The sequence below is a fragment of the Muntiacus reevesi genome, chromosome 11 (assembly GCF_963930625.1).
Source record: "Muntiacus reevesi chromosome 11, mMunRee1.1, whole genome shotgun sequence".
Lineage (NCBI taxonomy): Eukaryota > Metazoa > Chordata > Mammalia > Artiodactyla > Cervidae > Muntiacus > Muntiacus reevesi.
The window spans coordinates 2255684-2275224 of record NC_089259.1 but is presented as its reverse complement, the minus strand read 5'-3'; the positions used below and the strand labels follow the sequence as shown (position 1 = coordinate 2275224).

Here is a 19541-nt window from a genome sequence, read left to right as displayed (position 1 = left end):
GCTTTATGCAAATCAAAAAATGCTTTTCCTGTGGCATTTGTAGGAATCAGCAGGTAAACATGGATCTTTCAAAGTGCCAACAAACAGCATGTCATTACATTACAATCTCCTGTGGAGACTATTCTCAGTACCAATGAAGTCAAAGAGGTTATCTAATTGCTAGTTTATCACTAATAGAATTAAGTAGAAAAGTGTATAATTAAACTTTAACAAGTATGTGCCATGTTATTTTTAGTGAAGCTTTCATCTTGACTATGATACTTTCTTTTTTAACCCAAGATACAGGGCAAGTCCTTCATTAGAAATCAAATAATAAAGTTTGGTATCACTGATCAAAACAATTAAAAGGAAAATTGCAAGGGCAAAAAGGAGAAACAAAAAGAATAGAATAGAGGAAGTATTAACTCATCCATGCAAAGAACATCTACTGAGAGGCTGAGTTGTAAATGCACACATGCGAGCATGCTCGGTTGCTTAGTCGTGTTCGACTCTTTCCGACCCCCTGGACGGTAGCCCTCCAGGCTCCTCTGTCCATGGGATTCTCCAGGCAAGAATACTGGAGTGGGTTGCCCAGCCCTCCTCCAGGGGAGCTTCCTGACCCAGGGATCAAATCCGAGTCTCCTGCGTCTTCAGCACTGCACAGATTCTTGACCATTGTGTTACCTGGGAAGCCCGAACAGTAAGTGGTACTGTGTTAAACACTTGGGATACATATTAATAGATCTAAAACAAGTTTACATTCTGTGTGATAGGTTGGGTTGGGAGGCAAAGACAGATTATAAACAATTAAAATCTTTAACAAGTACAGTACTACAAAAAAAGGAGGGACGTGATAGAATTCCTGGAGAGTTATTTTATCTTAGTTGGTCAGACAAGGCTTCCCTCTTGGACTTAATTCAAGCTCAAAGTCAAGGAGCTACCTAGGTAATGATCTAGGGAGAGTCAAATGCAAAGGCTTTTGGTGGGCTGGAGAGAGAAGCGGTCAGTATGGTGGTATTAAATGAGGTCAGGAGGCATGCAGGGACCCGATCGTTTAGGATATTCGAGAAGAAGATGAGGAGCTACAGTTCCCTTCAAGGGAACTAGGAAACAACAAAAGATTTTCAAGTAAGAGAGTAAAACTAAGTAAGATACAGCCCTAATGAAGCATTTTTGTTCCAAACTACCTTTTCAAAGATATGAACAGTCTTAGAAAAGAGAGGCAGTGTTTCCCTCTTAAGCAAATGTTTCCTGTCCAGAATGATAAACTGGGGCAACAGTCAAATAGTCTTAATTCTGAAAGAAGATTGGGTTTTCTAAATTCAGGATTTCCCTCCAGTAATACAAAGCACTGTGAGTGCAGGTATTAAACCCAGCCCTTTTCACATTGCCTTGTGGGAATTCTGAGCTCAGAAATCCACAAATCTGTTTACTTTGGCTACTATTTTTGCTATAATAAACTATTCTTTGTTTCTGACCCCACGGTCTTTTGCCTTCTACCAACATTCATGAAATTATGGAAATCATGAAACTTTGGTAAATTCTCAGAAACTTCACAGTTCATGATATATATTAACATTAAATACTATTGATAAGCTATGAAAGTCCAGCTCCAAAAAAACATATTTCAATATGCAATTCCTTGTTTCCTCAAAACGGAATCTGCATCCTCTATTCTGGCTCAGAATAACTCTGTTCTTGTTCACTACAATGAAAGGACGAAGAGGCAGAAGCAATACCTGAAAGCTACTTACAGTTTATGTTTTCTCTGCTATGTGCCTTCATATTGATGTAGCATATGCTAAGAACCAGATATAGGATGACAGCTGCTATAAAAATCAATATAGAGTAGGAAAGGAGAAGGCAACCCAGAAGTAGAAAATAAGTGTGCTCTTAAAGGCAAGTGTGTATGTCTGTGTGTGTGTGTGCATGTGCACCCACATAAGTATACAGAAGATGGGAGGAAAACTGAATAGTGGTAGAGAAAAAGACAGGCAAATACATGGGCATCAAAGCTTGTTTCTTGTTTGAAGGAGTAAGAAGACAGGTAGTAGGTAAAAATATCATGTAGCTTCTTTTTTTTTTTTTGAAACTTATTAAAGTATACAATTTCCAGATGTGAATTTTCTACTTTAATGACTGGATGCAGTTCAATGAGAACATCAAATAGGTAACCTATTACTAGAAATAATTGCCACACCTTTTTAGTACTCCTTTGGGTAATAAAAATTCAAAATTACTTCTCACGATCTATAGAAATAATGTTTACCTTGAGAAATAAGATTTGAAGGAGTTCTTAAAGCTATATTGGTCTATGGAAAATGCACTATCGATTTCCATTTAAAATACTATCTCCTTTAAAAGTATCTTATTCTGACATTAGAAGAATTTTAGCTGGAAAAATACCAACAGACAGCACAGAAATAGGTATTTAGTCTGAAAATACTATCTCAGTTCAAGTGGTAATTTGGGGGGTTTTTAATTTTAAATTTTGAGAAGTAAAAGTAGCCTAAAACAGAAAAATTGGTTCTAAAACCACATTATTCTAGATATAATTGTCTACTTATTTCTTCAATTCCCAAATTTGAAGCCAGAAAAGAAGTTGAGGGTGAGTCATATACGAAGGTAAGAGCTTCTCAGGTGGTACAGTGGTAAAGAATCCACCTGCCAATGCAGGAGACACAAGAAAGGTGGGTTTGATCCCTGGATCAGGAAGATCCCTGGAGTAGGAAATGTCAGCCCACTCCAGTGCCCTTAACTGAAAACCCATGGACAGAGGAGCCTGGCAGGCTGCAGTCAATGGGGTCATAGAGTCGGACGTGACTGACTGAGCACACACATGCACATACATGAAGACAGTTAGCTATCCATTTCTTTAAATCACCCTACGCTTTACCTGGTTTGCCTATATAGTCAGTTGGCAAATAAAGTGCACTGCCCCCAACTTTCATCTACATAATACCAAAAGAAATCCTGCGTGCCTGCAGAATTTGCAGACACAACCTGGTGTGTGCTTTTGGCTGAAAGGTCTGTGGGCTTACCAGCCTAGGACAACAAACAACAGAGGGCTGTGAGCCTTCAGACACATCTGGTCTATTCATGACAAAGGCATAGCCGATAATCCACCTCCGTTCCTAAGGCTCAGGTGCTTTTAACAACAACAAAAGACTCTAGAGTACCTATAAAAACACAGCAATAAAAATATACAGGGATACTAAGGGATGTATGTATATACACATGTATGTCAACAAACAGATCCCCTGGAGGAGGGCGTGGCAACCCACTCTGCTATTCTCGCCTGGAGAGTCCCATGGACAAAGGAGCCTGGCGGGATATAGTCCGTGGGGTCACAAAAAGATGGACACGACTAAGAGACTACACACACACACATGCATGTACGCACATGTATGGGTGCATGTATGTGTATTCTGGAAGAAAATAAAATACAGTAGTTCACAACTGTTTTCCTATAAGTTATGCTCTCTTCATAACTAAATGCAATAACAAGAACTTTGCCACAAGTAGTTTAAACATACATTACAGCATTATACAACATATATTCCCTCAGAGAAACCAAAATAACCCAAAGCCAGTAAAATTAAACGGATGTGCGTATGTGTAGGAACGTAAAATTTAGAAGTCAGGCACTTATCCTCTATAAGATGTGCCTACTATATCATTTTTTTGTTTTGTTTTTTTGATATTTGCTTTATCCTTTATTGTAAACTACTATGATTTGTTTTCTTCACTCAACATTATATTTCTAAGATTCATCTATATGTTTATGTATAAATTGTGCTTCCTCGTCACTGTTTTTAAAATTAAATTGGGTATTATTGTTTACTCTCCTATCAGTGGGATTTGGGTTGTTTCCAATTTTGAGCTACGATGAATCATGCAGTTACAAACATTCTTGTACATTTCCCTGTGTATATATGTAACAGCTTTATTTATTTTTTTTGTAAATGGCAGGTCTCATTGGTTCTTAGATTTGTTTAGAAACTGCTGACACATACTCTTTAAGTGAGAGCACACTCCTTCATTATAGAACGTAACATTTTAGAACATAAGGAGTGAGGATAAGTATTGTTTGTCTCCGTTCTAAAAAAACATAAATATAAGAGTTTTAGGTTCCATTGTGGGTGAGGACAAAACAGTTTGAAATTCACTGCTTTCTAGGATAGGAGCACAACTGATGAACAAAAGAAGAGGTTCATCTTCAGTCTTTCTACTAAAGGAGGTCAAAATGCTTTCAAAGTGACTGAGCCAATGTACACCCCCATATATATAACCATATATATATATAACATATATATACATATACATACATATATATATATAACCCCCAATATATAACCATAGCTAACACACTCACTAATACTGCCAGCAGTCTTTTACCTATACAGCAGGTATATAATACTATTATACCATGTTTTTAACCTGTACATCTATGGTTACTAATTCAAGCATTTTCTCACCCATTTACAAAACATTCGCATTTCCTATTCTAATGAAAAGCCTCTTCGTATCTCTTATCCATTGTTTCATTACATTATCATTTTCTTAATGATTTGCAGCTCTTTAAATATTCTGGATACTATATTTTTTAACTTTATGCTTTTTAAAGCATAAATATCCAGCATGTAATATACTGGATTTTATATATCATTATACATTATTTATGTTGCCTTTTTGTAAACAGAAGTTCTCAAATTTATATAGTAGCCAAAAACCACTTTTGGTTTATAGCCAAAAACCTCTTTATCAACCTTTATTGTTGATACCTTTAATACATTATTTAAGAAATCCTTCTGTACATGAAAGACAACAACATTCTTCCATGTTTTCTCCTGAAAGTGATGTTGTTCATATTTCAGCACCTATGTTATAGGATCAACATTTGTGAACACATTTGTGAGTAAAATGAGGTAGGATTCTAATTTAATTTTTTCACATGAAAAATGAGTTGAACCATAATGATTCCACAAATAGCCTATCCTTTCCATCACTGACTTACAAAGCCACTCATCTGGATTGTAAGTGTTGCTGTTTTGGAGCTGTTTCAATCCATTTGATCATTGTATCCATGTCTGCAGCAATACCATGCATGTGTGTGTGCTAAGTTGCTTCAGCATGTCCAACTCTTTGTGACGCTGAGGACTGTAGCCTGCCAGGCTCCCCTGAGCATGGGATTCTCCAGGCATAAATACTGGAGTGGGTCTCCACGCCCTCCTCCACAGGATCTTGCTGACACAGAATCAAACCCACGTCTCTTATGTCTCCTGCAAAGGCAGGCAGGTTGTTTACCAGTAGTGCTACCCAGTGTCTTAATTATTCTAGTGTATTAAGGTGAGCCCCCTTCACCTAATAGTGGAAATTTAACTCAGCTAATACACTACTCAAGAATGAAAAATGGAAAAGCTGGAAAAGAAGCAGCTAATTGCTTCTTATGTTATCTATGAATAATTCAAAAAGGAACCTAAAGAAAAATTATTAAAGAGACTTTATCAATGGAATATATAGAATGAACTACATTGTATACACTAGTTACGAAATATTGGAAATTGTAATTTTTTAGAAAGACATCATTTATAATGGAATAATAAATGATAACAAAGAGAAGATACAGATAACAAAAGATGTTTTTCTTCTTCTTTAGAAATGACTTCACTAATCTCAGGCTCTTGCATTGTCATCTACAGTTCAAAATAGACTTATTAAAGTTGTTGAAAATGCTTCTTATGATTTTGAACAGAACTACTGATTCTGTAGATTAACACAGAATTGATATCTTTATATTAGTACCTAATCTCTCCACTTATGAACATGATATGGCTCTCCATTCAGTGTTGTCTTTTAAGACTGTGAAGGTGAAAGTCACTCAGTCATGTCTGACTCTTTGTGGCCCTATGGACTATACAGTCCATGGAATTCTCCAGGCCAGAATACTGGAGTGGGTAGCCTTTCACTTCTTCAGGGGATCTTCCCAACCCAGGGATCGAACCCAGGTCTCCCACACTGCAGGCAGATTCTTTACCAGCTGAGCCACAAGGGAAGCCCGAGAATACTGGAGTGGGTAGCCGATCCCTTCCCCAATAGATATTCCCGGTACAAAAATCAAACTGTGGTCTCCTGCATTGCAAGCGGATTCTTTACCAACTGAGCTACTGTGTTTTTAAAGTCTACTGAAAAAAACTTAGAATTTACACCATTTAGGTCTTGGGCATCTTTTGTTATCTGTGTCTTCTCTTTGTTGCCATTATTATTACATTATAAGTGATGTTTTTCTAAAAAAGTATGATTTCTAATATTTTGTAACTAATGTATAAAATGTACTTCATTCTATATATTTCATTGATAAACTATTTTTAACAATTTTCCTGTAGGTTCCTTTTTGAATTATTCATAGATGACATAAGAAGTAATTAGCTTCTTCTTTTTCAGTTTTTATATTTTTCATTCTTGAGTACTGTACTGTATTAGCTAAGAGTTAAATTTCCATTATTAGGTGAAGAGGGTCCTTTATTTCACATTGAGGGATAGAGGTTTCAACTAGTTTATTTTCTTTGTTTTAAAAAGTGAAAGAGAGTTGGATTTTATCAAGTGTTTTCTCGATGTATTGAAACTATTAATGTAGTGATGTGAATATTCTAACACAACACACACTTCCATTTCTGAGATAAACTCAACTTGGACATGGAGAATTTATCCTTTTGAACATTTAGTCATAATTTTTTTTACACTCTATTAGTTTAGAATAATCATTTAAAAATTGAGAAGCCTCACTATAAAATTTTCTAGGACAAGTATTTAATTTTTTGGCAGATTTGAAGTCATTAAATTATTTATAGACGTATTCAAGGTTTCAATTTCTTTTAAAGTCAGTTTCAAACAAAATCTTCTCCTTATGAACTTATCTATCTCATCAATCTTTCCAATCTGGCCTGCAAATTTCTTATACTATGCTTTCTCTTTTTAGTATCTTTTATATTTAGAATTATATTTCTTCTTATATTCTCAATACTTTTTTTTTTTCTTTAATCAATCTCTTCAGAAGTTTAACTTCTTTCCAAAATAACCACATTTTGGTTTTTAAAAATTCTCTATAAAGTCTTCTTTCTCCCTTCATTTCCTTCTGTTTTTTTTCTGGACCGCATAATTGTTTATAAATTTCTCAAGTCAGATGCTTAGTTTATTAACTTTGCCTTTCTGATATTTTATTTTTTTAATTTACTTATTTTTTAATTGCAGGATAATTTCTTCACAGAATAATGTTTTCTGTCAAACCTCAAAAACAATCAGCCATAGGTATACACATATCCCCTCCCTTTTGAACCTCCTCCCCACCCCACCCCTCTAGGTTGATACGAAGTCCCTGTTTGAGTTTCCCGAGACACACAATAAATTCCCATTGGCTATCTATTTTACATATGGTAATGTAAGTTTCCATGTTACTCTCTCCATTTAATACAAAGACTAGGATACAAATTTCTTTATACCACTATTTCTGTGCCCCACAAATTCTGATTTATTTTAAATACTGTTCTGGTCTATTTTTTTCTATGATTCCTTCCTTGATACATGAATGAGCTACTTCATATGGTTTTAGACTTTTTTTCTAAGTGGTTTTAAAACATCACCCTTTTATATTTTATTTCACATTTCATATTATTGTGGTCAATGAACAAAGCTGAAATTTAAAAATTTATTAAAATTTATTTCAAATCTCTTGGAGAAGGAAATGGCAACCCACTTCAGTATTCTTGCTGGAGAATCCCATGGACAGAGGAGCCTAGTTGGCTGTAGTCCATAGGGTCAGAGAGAGTGAGACCAAACTAAAATGACTCAGCATGCACACATTTCAGATCTCTAGTATATGTCATCTGTAAGTCTATGGGGTTGCACAGAGTCAGACACGACTGAAGCAACCTAGCAGCAGCAGCATCTGTAAGTTAGAGAACTTTGTTGTTGTCCAAAATAATGCTGTATCTGTCAAGTCTATCATATTTTACATGTCTGCCTTGGTACTATGTTATAATGCACATGCAAGTTTTTGAACTGTATCATTCTGGTGAATTAAGCCTTTTATCGTCATAAAGTAGTATTCCCTTAAGTCTATTTTATGTTTTTTATATCTTACACTATTTTTTCTATTTGTCCTGCTTTATCTATGCTCCTTTTAGACATTTTGGAGTGTTTGTTTTACTTCATATATCTTTCTTGATCTATTCTTCCTCTTCCAGTTTGGAATTTACACTTTTTTTTTTACTGGCTATACTTGTAATTTTATTACACAAATTAACAAAGTTTCAAGTTAACTGATATTTTGAGCTCCCTTCTTCCTCTTTGAACAATACAGAGAATATAAATATCTGAACTCCAAACAATATCTCTTTCAATTTACTAAACAATTTGTCCAGTAGTTAAGCTCTACCCCATTCTCTGCAAAAGGAACTACACATTGTTTTACTGTACACTCCATTGCTATACATTTAGTTTCATGGTAGGTATGCCCTCTTGTCTCTCAATTTTCTCCTTAAAAAGTAAACTGTGCTTCTAGAAATGTATCCTTCAGAGCAGGGGTGAGCAAACTACAAATCTTGGGTCAGTTACATATTTTTATGAATACAGGCTTATTGGAACATAGCCACATGCATCCATTTATCTACTGCCCATGGCTGTTTTTGCAAGCTATAGCAGAGCTGTGGAGTTGCAACAGAGACTCTATGATCTGCATGTATTTACTATCTGATCATCAGAAACTCTACCAATCTCTGCTCTAGAAGGTCTTTTAACAAAGGGATATTTGCAGGAAACGCCTTTATTATTAGTTAACCTGTAATTAGTTTAATTTTTTCCTTGTTCTATAAAGAGCTTATGCGGAATATCCCATTTTAAAAGAACTTTTTTTCTCAACACTTGAAAATATCTGTGTCTATTCATTCCCATTTTTTTTTTTTTTTTTTTTTTTTTTTTTTTTTTTTTTTTTTGACAGGAAATAGCATTTATTGGTGAGCGTGATTAAGGAGGGAACAGAGCTGATGCTCATGAGTGCAGGGCCCGCCATTTGTCCAGGGGACCACGATTAGGGATGTATTTGACCCCACAGCCGTCCGGGATGAGTCGCTTTTCTGCGACTAATTCTGTTCTCAAATTATCCGCATTAAACTTGATAAATCCCCACTTCTTGGAGATGTGGATCTTCTGACGGCCAGGGAACTTGAACTTGGCCCGGCGGAGGGCTCCAATCACATGCTCCTTGTTCTGCAGCTTGGTGCGGATGGACATTATGACCTGGCCAATGTGGACCCTGGCCACTGTGCCCTGGGGCTTTCCAAAGGCACCGCGCATACCTCTCTGGAGTCTAGATTGAGAAACAGCAGGCCAGTCATGAATGCCCACTAGGAAGAGTTGTCTCCAAGGTCCCTTAGGGCTACCTGTACAGGCAACAGGTTGCATACACTACCAAGGAGGCTGCTGTTTGCAGCCATTGCACACTGGGCCCCCATGGGGAAAAGAGCACAGTCGGCTTAATTGGCTGCAAATATTCATTCCCATTTTTGCTAACAGAAAGTTATTTGCATTTAATTACTGAGGCACAACAATCATGTCTTTTCTTTCTCTCTGCATTGAAGATCTTGTCTTTTAGTGTTCTAAACTTTCACTACAATATTTTCTTCAAGTGAATTTCTTTTTATTCATCTGGCTTGGTATAGATTGTGCTTCCTATTGTGCAGATACTTGATCGTGAAAACTTACAGCCATCATTTTGAATGTTGCCTTTCATTCATTCCTTTGAGTCTATCTATTTGAGATATTTCACTGTACAGGGTGAAAGCCTTCAACACCCTGTCTTCCACGTTTCTTAACTGTTTCTTAACACTGCTAATCTTAGTCTCTCCCTGGATTGCATTCTGGACAATTTCCTTAGAGCTAGTGTCTAATTCAGCATTTCTTTCTTCAGCAGATTATAGTTTGCTGTTTTGTTGGTGTTGGTCAGTCACTCAGTTGTATCTAACTCTTTGCAACCCCATGGACTGCAGCCCACTAGGCTTCTCTGTCCTTCACTATTTCTTGGACATCGCTCAAAGTCATGTCCATTGAGTCGGTGATGCCATCCAGCCATCTCATCCTCTGTCAACTCTTTCTCCTCTTGCCCTCAGTCTTTCCCAGCACCAGGGTCTTTTCCAGTGAGTCAGCTCTCGGCATCAGGTGGCCAAACTACTGGAGCTTCAGCTTCAGCATCAGTACTTTCAATGAATTTTCAGGGTTGATCACTAATGAATATTCAGGTTGACTTCCAGTGAATATTAAGGTGGACAGTGACTGTAGTCATCGTCCACAATGATTTTGGAGCCCAAGAAAAGAACGTTTGCTACAGTTTTCATTGTTTCCCCATCTATTTGCCATGAAGTGATGGGATGGGATGCCATGATCTTAAGTTTTGTGAATGTTGGGTTTTAAGCCAACTTTTTCACTCTCCTATTTCACCTTCATCAAGAGGCTCTTCAGTTCCTCTTTGCTTTCTGCCATTAGGGTGGTGTCATCTGCATATCTGAGGTTATTGCTATTTCTTCCAGCAATCTTGATTCCAGACTGCGCTTCATCCAGCCTGGCATTTCTCATGATGTACTCTGCATACAAGTTAAATAAGCAGGGTGACAACATACAGCCTTGACGTACTCCTTTCCCAGTGTGGAACACCATGTCTGGTTCTAACTGTCGTTTCTTGAGAACTCTGCATACAGAGTTCTCAGGAGGCAGCTAAGGTGGTCTGGTATTCCCATCTTTTTAAGAACTTTCCACAGTTTGTGGTGATCCACACAGTCAAAGGCTTTAGCGCAGTCAATGAAGCAGAAGTAGATGTATCTCTGGAACCCTCTTGCTTTTTCTATGATCCACCCGATGTTTGCAATTTGATCTTTGGTTCCTCTGCCTTTTCTAAATCCAGCTTGTACATATGGAACTTCTCAGTTCATGTACTATTGAAGCCTAGGTTGAAGGATGTTTGAGCATAAACATGATAGTATGTGAAATGTGTTTGCTGTTTAATGCATGTTTAATTTCAACCATCATACTTCATTTTCTTAAACTCTCTTTGGTAATCTTCAGTTTCTCTCTTTAATTTCATCCACTACTTCCTTAAACCTTTCACAAATTGCAGTTCAATATGTAGAGTCTCAGGGTTCTTTCAGGACCATTTCGCCACACAACCCCTTGTTTCTTTGTGTGATTGTTGACTGTGATTAAGTGCTCTTATTTGATTTAACTTAATTTGTGAGAATCTTGAGGATCTAAATCATAACTGCCTCCAGCACAGAACTTTTAATTTGCTTCTATAAATAACCAGGTATCATGTGTAACCTGTATAAGTTTAATTTCCTTTTGTCCTGGTCTTTGTGTATAGTTCTTATTTGGTGTACTTACCCTGCATTTAGCCTGATCTTAATCTTGGCTTTCCCCTTTGTGTATCTATGCTCAACGTGTAAGTTTCAGCACTTCTCTTTTCTCCTTAATTCTTTTTACTCTCAGAGATTTCCCTTACTTTCACATGATACACCCATGGTTTAGAATGCTTTGTTGGACTGTGGTGAGATGAACCTTTAAGAATCCCTATTATCATACTGTGAAAAGCAAAGTCCTTAAAGATGAATTCTTACAGAAGGCTGACCAACACATAGATCTCAACTTCTTAAATACTTTACTTTAATGTGGCAGTTCTTTACACACTCCTCTCCGTACCTTAAACATTATGTTTTAGAATCTAAAAGTAAACAACTTAACACCGCATACCCATATAAAATGAGTCCTAGGCAGGCACCCAAAAACATTTGCTGAATAGAAACAATGTCTTTAAAAATACAATAAGTGTGACATTTCACTGCTTTCAGAAATTATTTTTAAAAATCTGAGCTTATTACTGTATACTATAGAGAGCATACTGGTTAGAAGGAAGAAATCTTAAGTCATACTGTTTTTGTTTGAAACTCCACCTGGTACTAAATAGCTGCATGACTTGGATCTCAGTTTCCTCTTCAGTAAAATAGGCAAAATAATATTTACTTTATGGGGATGTTGTAAGAATTACATAAATTAATACATGAAATGGCTCACAGAAGTGCCTGACACACAGTAGCCCTTACATAAATGTTAGTGTCTATTCCTATTACTAGTAATATTATATTATTACAAACTTATAAAATTATATTCATTATTACTATATCATTAACCAAATACCTCAAATACACAATCACTTATCCAGCAACAAATCAAGGAAGAGCCACTTTCCAGCTTACATCGTTTATATGTTTCTATCAGGAAAATGGGCTAATGCCAGTTTTCACAGATCTTATGAGAATTATAAATTCCTTCCGTCCAGAGATGTTGGAATATGATTGGACATGGAGTTGACAGGAAGTACCATTAAAGCATGCATACAACACAGTTGGATTACTTGGCAGGGAAAATAAAGAGGTGAAATAAACATGGAAGTTAGATATATTCCTGACCTCAAGTCTAGCTATTTACCACTAAAGATTTAATTCTTATATATATGAATTTCACTTATACATATATTTTATGGGCATACTGTAATAATTAAATGAATTAATACATGTAAGAGGCTTACAGAAGTGCCCAACATACACACACAGACACTCACATTGTTTTTAATACTCTAACATACTTTATGAGATTTTTTTTCCCTTGGAAGAGTTTAGCTTTCTGTGCTTTCTCAAAAAATTCCTCACTTGAAATTTGGTATTTTTGATAAATTAACTTAAATCATTGCCTGATGATACAATTAATAATTGCTTTCTTTTTCCCCCAAAGTAAAATTTTTAAAATTTATTTTTAGGTGGAGAGTAATTGCTTTACAATATTGCGTTGGTTTCTACCTTATATCAACATAATCAGCCATAGATATACATATGTGCCCTCCGTTTTGAACCTCCCTCCCACATCTCACTTCAGTCCACCCCTCTAGATTGTCACAGAGCTCCGGTTTGAGTTTCCTGTGTAAATTTTAAAAAATCAATGTGCCTATCACCCTGTCCCAGAAAAGTCTAAGAAACAGTGTATATTCCAAATAGGTCTTTACTTGACAAACATATGTCTTACTTATAAGATAAAATTGTACTAAAATATAAAATTTGAGTACACAAGTAGACTTGCACAGAGCCTGACTTTCTGATTTTATTTCTCTGTTTGATTGCTGCCTATTTAAATAGTTTAATCTGCCCACCTCAACACTGTTCAACACAAGATAATTTCTTGTATATTTTTATAACAGAAAATTCATGGCAATTTTACTAAATTTAAAAAAGTGGTAAATATCTTCTTGTTCAGAGTTATAGTCTTTTCAACATTAATGGATATTTAAGCTAGGTAAGCCAGGGATTTCTTAGTACAGTTTTTACTTAACTCAAAAATCTTTTCTTCTTGCCTAAGTGTTCAATTTTGTCTCAAGTCCCTAAAATAAGATAAGACAAACTGAATTTAAATCTGCATGCTTTTCAGAGAGATGGGTATTAGGACTATGAAGACACAGGCTAATTTTCCCAAAGTAAACAATCATAGAAGAGTCCAGCACATTCCCACTAAATGCTTGTTAGGACTTTACTTAACCTTAAGAGGAGGCAATGCTCAGCTATATGCCATGACTGCTTCCTAGAAATTCTTCACGACTACCTTAAAATGCATTCCTGTACTCCTACTTATATGGAACATGAAAGAAAAAAATTAGATAATTAATACCAGTTAAAAAAGCCTCTAAGGATATAAAAGGTATGTGATCTTGGAATTAGCTTTCCATCAAAATTATTTTTTAACTAAATAGATTATAACTACTTCATGAAAAACAAGTTTATTCTTAGAAACCTTTATTTGCAATAATTACAAGGTAGATGCTTTAGAAAGGCATCTAGAATGACAGTAAAAATTAATCAAGTTATGTCCTCTGGTATTACCAAATCCAATTTAAAAATGCTATCAACGAGAACTGGGAAGCATGATATCCTGGCACCAAAATTTCATCATCTTAACATTCACAGCAAGGTGTTATTAGTTGAACTCTCCATGACCTGTGAAACTTATGAAAACAAAAAACTATCCTTTGAGAATGTCCCAAAGGATGCATTTGTGCTTATGATTAAATAGTTTTAGCTTCAAGTCGCTCTTTATTGTAAAGTCAGTCTCAAATGAAACACCAAATTACATATTAACTCATTAGGACTTAATGTTACTGGCCTTTCAAATTCCTGCTATGAGTTTGTTTGCAATTCCTTCAAGCACTTTCTAAAATTTTCAAATAAATGAGATTTTTCAAACAATTCAACAACGTATTTAATAAATAAATAAAGTATGAAATATTCATAATTAAGATTCTCCCAAAGTAGGACTTGTTTTTCCATTAAACATGTTTTCTTTCCTTGTATTTGGAAGTGATATACTATAAGTATATTCTTTTCATATCACAGTTATAAGGCTAAATAAAGGCACGACTAGACACAAGACAGCAACCATGAGGAAGAGTGCTTAGAGACAGGCCTGTTGACAGGACAACCTTTTTTCCCCCAAACTATTGCTAATCAGTTCTTCAAGGAAATCATCCAGTCAGAACCCAGCAACTTTCATGTAAACCTGGTAATGTTTAAACATAACATAAAAAGTAGCTTTAAGTCAAGTGCTTTTTTCCTTCCTTCTCTCTCTTTGCTCAGAACATGGAAGACCAGTATAATTAATGTACAAAGAATATGCCATTTTATTCACTTTCATTTGTGGTATACTAGTTATGTGAAGGAAATGGCAACCCACTCCAGTATTTATTCTTGCCTGGAGAATCCCAGGGACAGGGGAGCCTGATGGACTGTCGTCTATGGGGTCACACAGGGTCGGACACGACTGAAGCGACTTAGCAGCAGCAGCAGCAGTTATGTGATATCTTTTCAATTACATGAGTTAATATACTTATTATGATGCATTAGCTATTTAGTTGAGTTCTTTTTTCTCCATTATCAATTGTCATTCTATTTACTGTATTAAAATAATCTAGTCTTTCTAGATAAAGAAGATGCAGTACATATACAAAAAGGAATATTACTAAGCCCTTAAAAAGAATGAAATAATGCCACTTGCAGAAACATGGATGGACCTAGACAGTGGCACAAAGTAAGTGAGAAGGAGAAGGAAAAATGTCATATGATATCCCATATGTGGAATCAGAAATGATATAAATGAACTTACTTACAAAAGAGACACACAGATGTAGAAAAGGAACTTATGGCTGTCAGGGGAGAGGGAGAGTTAAGAGGTCTGGGAAGGTCACGTGCACAGTACATTCATAACGGGTAAACAACAAGCACCTACTGTATAGCACATGGAGCTCTGTTCAGTGTTACTGCCAGCCTGGAATGGGGGGGGGGGGGGGAGCTGGTGGGAGAAGGGACTCATGTATAGGTATGGCTGAGTTCCTTTGTTCTTACTTGAAACTACGACCACACTGTTAATCGGCTATACTCCAATACAAAATATTAGGCTGGTGCAAAAGCAATCAGTTTTGCATTGTTGTACTTTGCTGTTTGATATTAGAATATACTCTGAAATAAATGCGGTTACATTATATAAAAAAATTCTCTAGTCTTTACTTTGTGAGATATTTCAGTAAACAAAATATTTAAAATGTAAGAGATACATTAATACAAATCACCAGTAATTTATTCATACAGAACCTGTCAGTCAAATGCATTTATTATCCCGCTGAGCAATGCACAATAAAAAAAAATCTTTTAGGTAAAGAGAAAAATTAATCCAATTAATCTAGGTGTAATCGAGAAAAAGATTAGAAGAACCTATCAGTATTCATTTTCAAGTTGCAAACCCAAATATTTAGCACCTGGAATTGACCTAATTCTTTAAATAAACAGATACTAAAGGATAAGAATAAAAGAAGATCCAACAGAATATTTACTTTGTTCTAGGTTTGGAGCTTTATACTTCTAAGTATGATCTCGGAATAACAACAGTTCCAGTGAAGGTAATTTTCAAATTGTATCCCCACCAAAATCAGGATAGAAGACACTTCCTATTAGAAATACATAAGCTGGCTCAACAACCAATCCCAGGAACTTAACATGATTTTCTTCTCTCTGATAAACTACAATATTTCATCTTCAAGATTTCAGGAACACATAGAAAATGCTTAGTGCCCTTGGAGTTCCTGCTGGTCACCTACTTGGTCTATACAGTAATCATCAGAAATGATACTTCAGTTCAGTTCAGATCAGTCACTCAGTCATGTCTGACTCTTTGCGACCCCATGAACCGCAGCACACCAGGCCTCCCTGTCCATCACCAACTCCCGGAGTCCACCCAAACCCATGAAATGATACTTAGAGATGACAAAAATCAATTTGGGGTAATTTAAATGATTTGGCAAAATAAGATTTATTCTAGCTGTCCTATATACTAAAATTTTACACTAAAAATATCTTCTCATTGGATGATTTCATTTTTGTTTAGCATATCACTACTTTAGTCTTAGTATTCACTGGAAAGATAAGTTATATTTAATCGACCAAAGCAGCAAGACAAAATGAGTTACAACTGATTTTATATTTGCTTACTACACATTATCTTTCAATCACACGAAACAAAATTCAACCTAAAGTCTGCAAACATAAAAGATAAATCTTTAACTAGATGAAACATAACTTTTACAAAATTGTAGACATAATTTAAAGACAGAACTATTGATTGAAAATAGGTAGCTATTTATTTCAAAGTATTATATAAGGAAGCATAAAATAAAAGAGATAAAGTACTTAAACTATCGATCTTACTATAATGAAACGGAAAAGTTGAAAATTACTTGTATTCTCTGTAGAGAACTGACTTATTTTGAGGGTAAATGAACATTATGTCATCTAATCTTCAAACTGTAAAAGCTGTTATTAACAGGGAGCTGGTGGGGCTCAGTAAGTTAAGTAACTGCCAAAGTCACATTACCCAAGTCACTCGAAAGACAGAGCCTGCATTCCCAGCCAGGACTGTCTCCCTGCTGTCTCCTCAGTAGTGACAAGGAGAGCTAAACATCACTATTAAAAACAAACAAAAGCTGAGGCTTATCACAGGGAGAATTCAGCAATCACTTAAAACGTGAAGAAACCAAAAGGAATTCTTTTTCTTTGATTGTAATCACACATAATTCATATGGGAGTATATCTGTGGGAAACAAAAATTAGGGAGAAACAAACTGGACTTTATGAACTAGAAAATAATAATTGGAATGTTCAGCACATATATCAAAACCCAATGCACACACACACACAAGAAAATGACAATGCTCCTCCAACTTTTGTGTATCCAACAGTAATCCCTTTAAAAGGCAGGGATTGCTTTCTGCTGACCTCAAAACCCTAACCCTAAACTGAAGTGTCCAGATATATACAGTCTTGGAACTTATTTATAAAGCAGGATGTCTAATGATTTTTCCCAGTACATCAACATTCCAAAAAAGAAGGTGCATGTGACCAGGATAAAAGCTATCTGAACCAAAAGGCTGACTTCTTTAAGTGCAGTCACATCAGTTCTATACATGAATATATAATATGGTAAACTTAAAAGGTCTACATAATTCAGTTGAGTTCAGTCACTCAGTCATGTCAAACTCTTGCGTCCCCATGGACTGCAGCACTCCAGGCCTCCCCATCCATCACCAACTCCCAGAGCTTACTAAAACTCATGTCCAGCATATCGGTAATGCTATCCAACCATCTCATTCTCTGTCATCCCCTTCTCCTCCTGCCTTCAATCTTTCCCAGAATCAGGGTCTTTTCCAATGAGTCAGCTTTTTGCATCAGGTGGCCAAAGTACTGGAGACTCAGCATCAGTCCTTCGAATGAATATTCAGGACTGATTTCCTTTAGGATGCATTGGTTGGATCTCCTTGCAGTCCAAAGGATCTAAAGAGTCTTCTTCAACACCAGAGTTCAAAACCATCAATTCTTCGGCACTCAGCTTTCTTTATGGTCCAATTCGCACATCCATACATGACTACTGGAAAAACCATAGCTTTGACTAGACAGACCTTTGTTGGCAAAGTAATGTCTCTGCTTTTAAACAGGCTGCCTAGGTTTGTCACAGCTTTTCTTCCAAGGAGAAAGTGTCCTTTAATTTAATGGTTGCAGTCACCATCTGCAGTGATTTTGGAGTCCAAAAAAATAAAGTCTGTCACTGTTTCCATTGTTTCCCCAACTCCTGGCCAAAAAGTGATGGGACTGGATGCCACCATCTTAGTTTTGTGAATGCTGAGTTTTAAGCCAGCTTTTTACTCTCCTCTTTCACTTTCATCAAGAGGCTTTTCAGTTCCTCTTCGCTTTCTGCCATAAGGCTGGTGTCATCTGCATATCTCAGGTTATTGATATTTCTCCTGGCAATCTAGATTCCAGCTTGTGCTTCCTCCAGTCTGGCATTTTGCAGAATGTACTCTGCATATAAGTTAAATAAGCAAGGCAACAACATACATTCTTGACGTACTCCTTTTCCAATTTGGAAGCAGTCTGTTGTTCCACGTCTGGTTCTAACTGTTGCTTCTTGACCTGCATACAGATTTCTCAGGAGGCAGGTAAGGTGGTCTAGTATTCCCACCACTTAAAGAATTTTCCGCAGCTTGTTTTGATCCACACAGTCAAAGGCTTTAGCATAGTCAATAAAGAAGTTAGTAGATGTTTCCCTGGAATTCTCTTGCTTTTTCTGTGATCCAACCCATGTTGGCAATTTGATCTCTGCTTCCTCTGCCTTTTCTAACTCCAGCTTTAACATCTGAAAGTTCTCGGTTCACGTACTGTTGAAGCCTAGCTTAGAAAATGTTCAGCATTACTTTGCTAATATGTGAGATGAGTGCAATTGTAAGGTAGTTTGAGCATTCTTTGGCATTGCCTTTCTTTGAGATTGGGATGAAAACTGTCCTGTTCCAGTGCAGCCACTGCTGAGTTTTCCAAATTTGCTGGCATATTGAATGCAGCACTTTCATGGCATCATCTTTTAGGATTTGAAATAGCTCAGCTGGAATTCCATCACCGCCATTAGCTTTGTTTGTAGTGATGCTTCCTAAGGACCACTTGACTTCACACTCAGGATGTCTGGCTCTAGCTGAGTGGTCAAACCATCATGGTTATCTGGGTCATGAAGATCTTTTTTGTAGAGTTCTTCTGTGTATTCTTGCCACCTCTTACTATCTTTTGCTTCTGTTAGGTTCATACCATTTCTGTCCTTTATTGTGCCCATCTTTGCATGAAATGTTCCCTTGATATCTTGAATTTTCTTGAAGAGATCTCCAGACTTTCCCATTCCATTGTTGTCCTCTAATACTTTGCATTGATCACTGAGGAAGGCTTTCATATCTCTACTTTGCTATTCTTTGGAACTCTGCATTCAAATGGGAGTAACTTTCCTTTTCCCCTTTGCCTTCAGCTCCTCTTCTTTTCTCAGCTATTTGTTAGGCCTCCTCAGACAACCATTTTGCCTTTTTGCATTTCTTTATTCTTGGGGATGGTTTTAATCAT

The 19541-nt window shown here is 36.3% G+C and overlaps 1 protein-coding gene and 1 non-coding gene across 6 annotated transcripts in view; both read right to left on the bottom strand.

The window, feature by feature from the left end:
- Positions 1 to 19541, bottom strand: part of DIAPH3 (diaphanous related formin 3) — a 530180-nt gene that overhangs the window by 171963 nt on the left and 338676 nt on the right. The gene's annotated exons all lie outside the window — the stretch shown is intronic.
- On the bottom strand, positions 9389 to 9523 carry LOC136144541 (small nucleolar RNA SNORA70). The gene has a single exon (XR_010658570.1). It is a non-coding gene; the product is annotated as a small nucleolar RNA SNORA70 (small nucleolar RNA).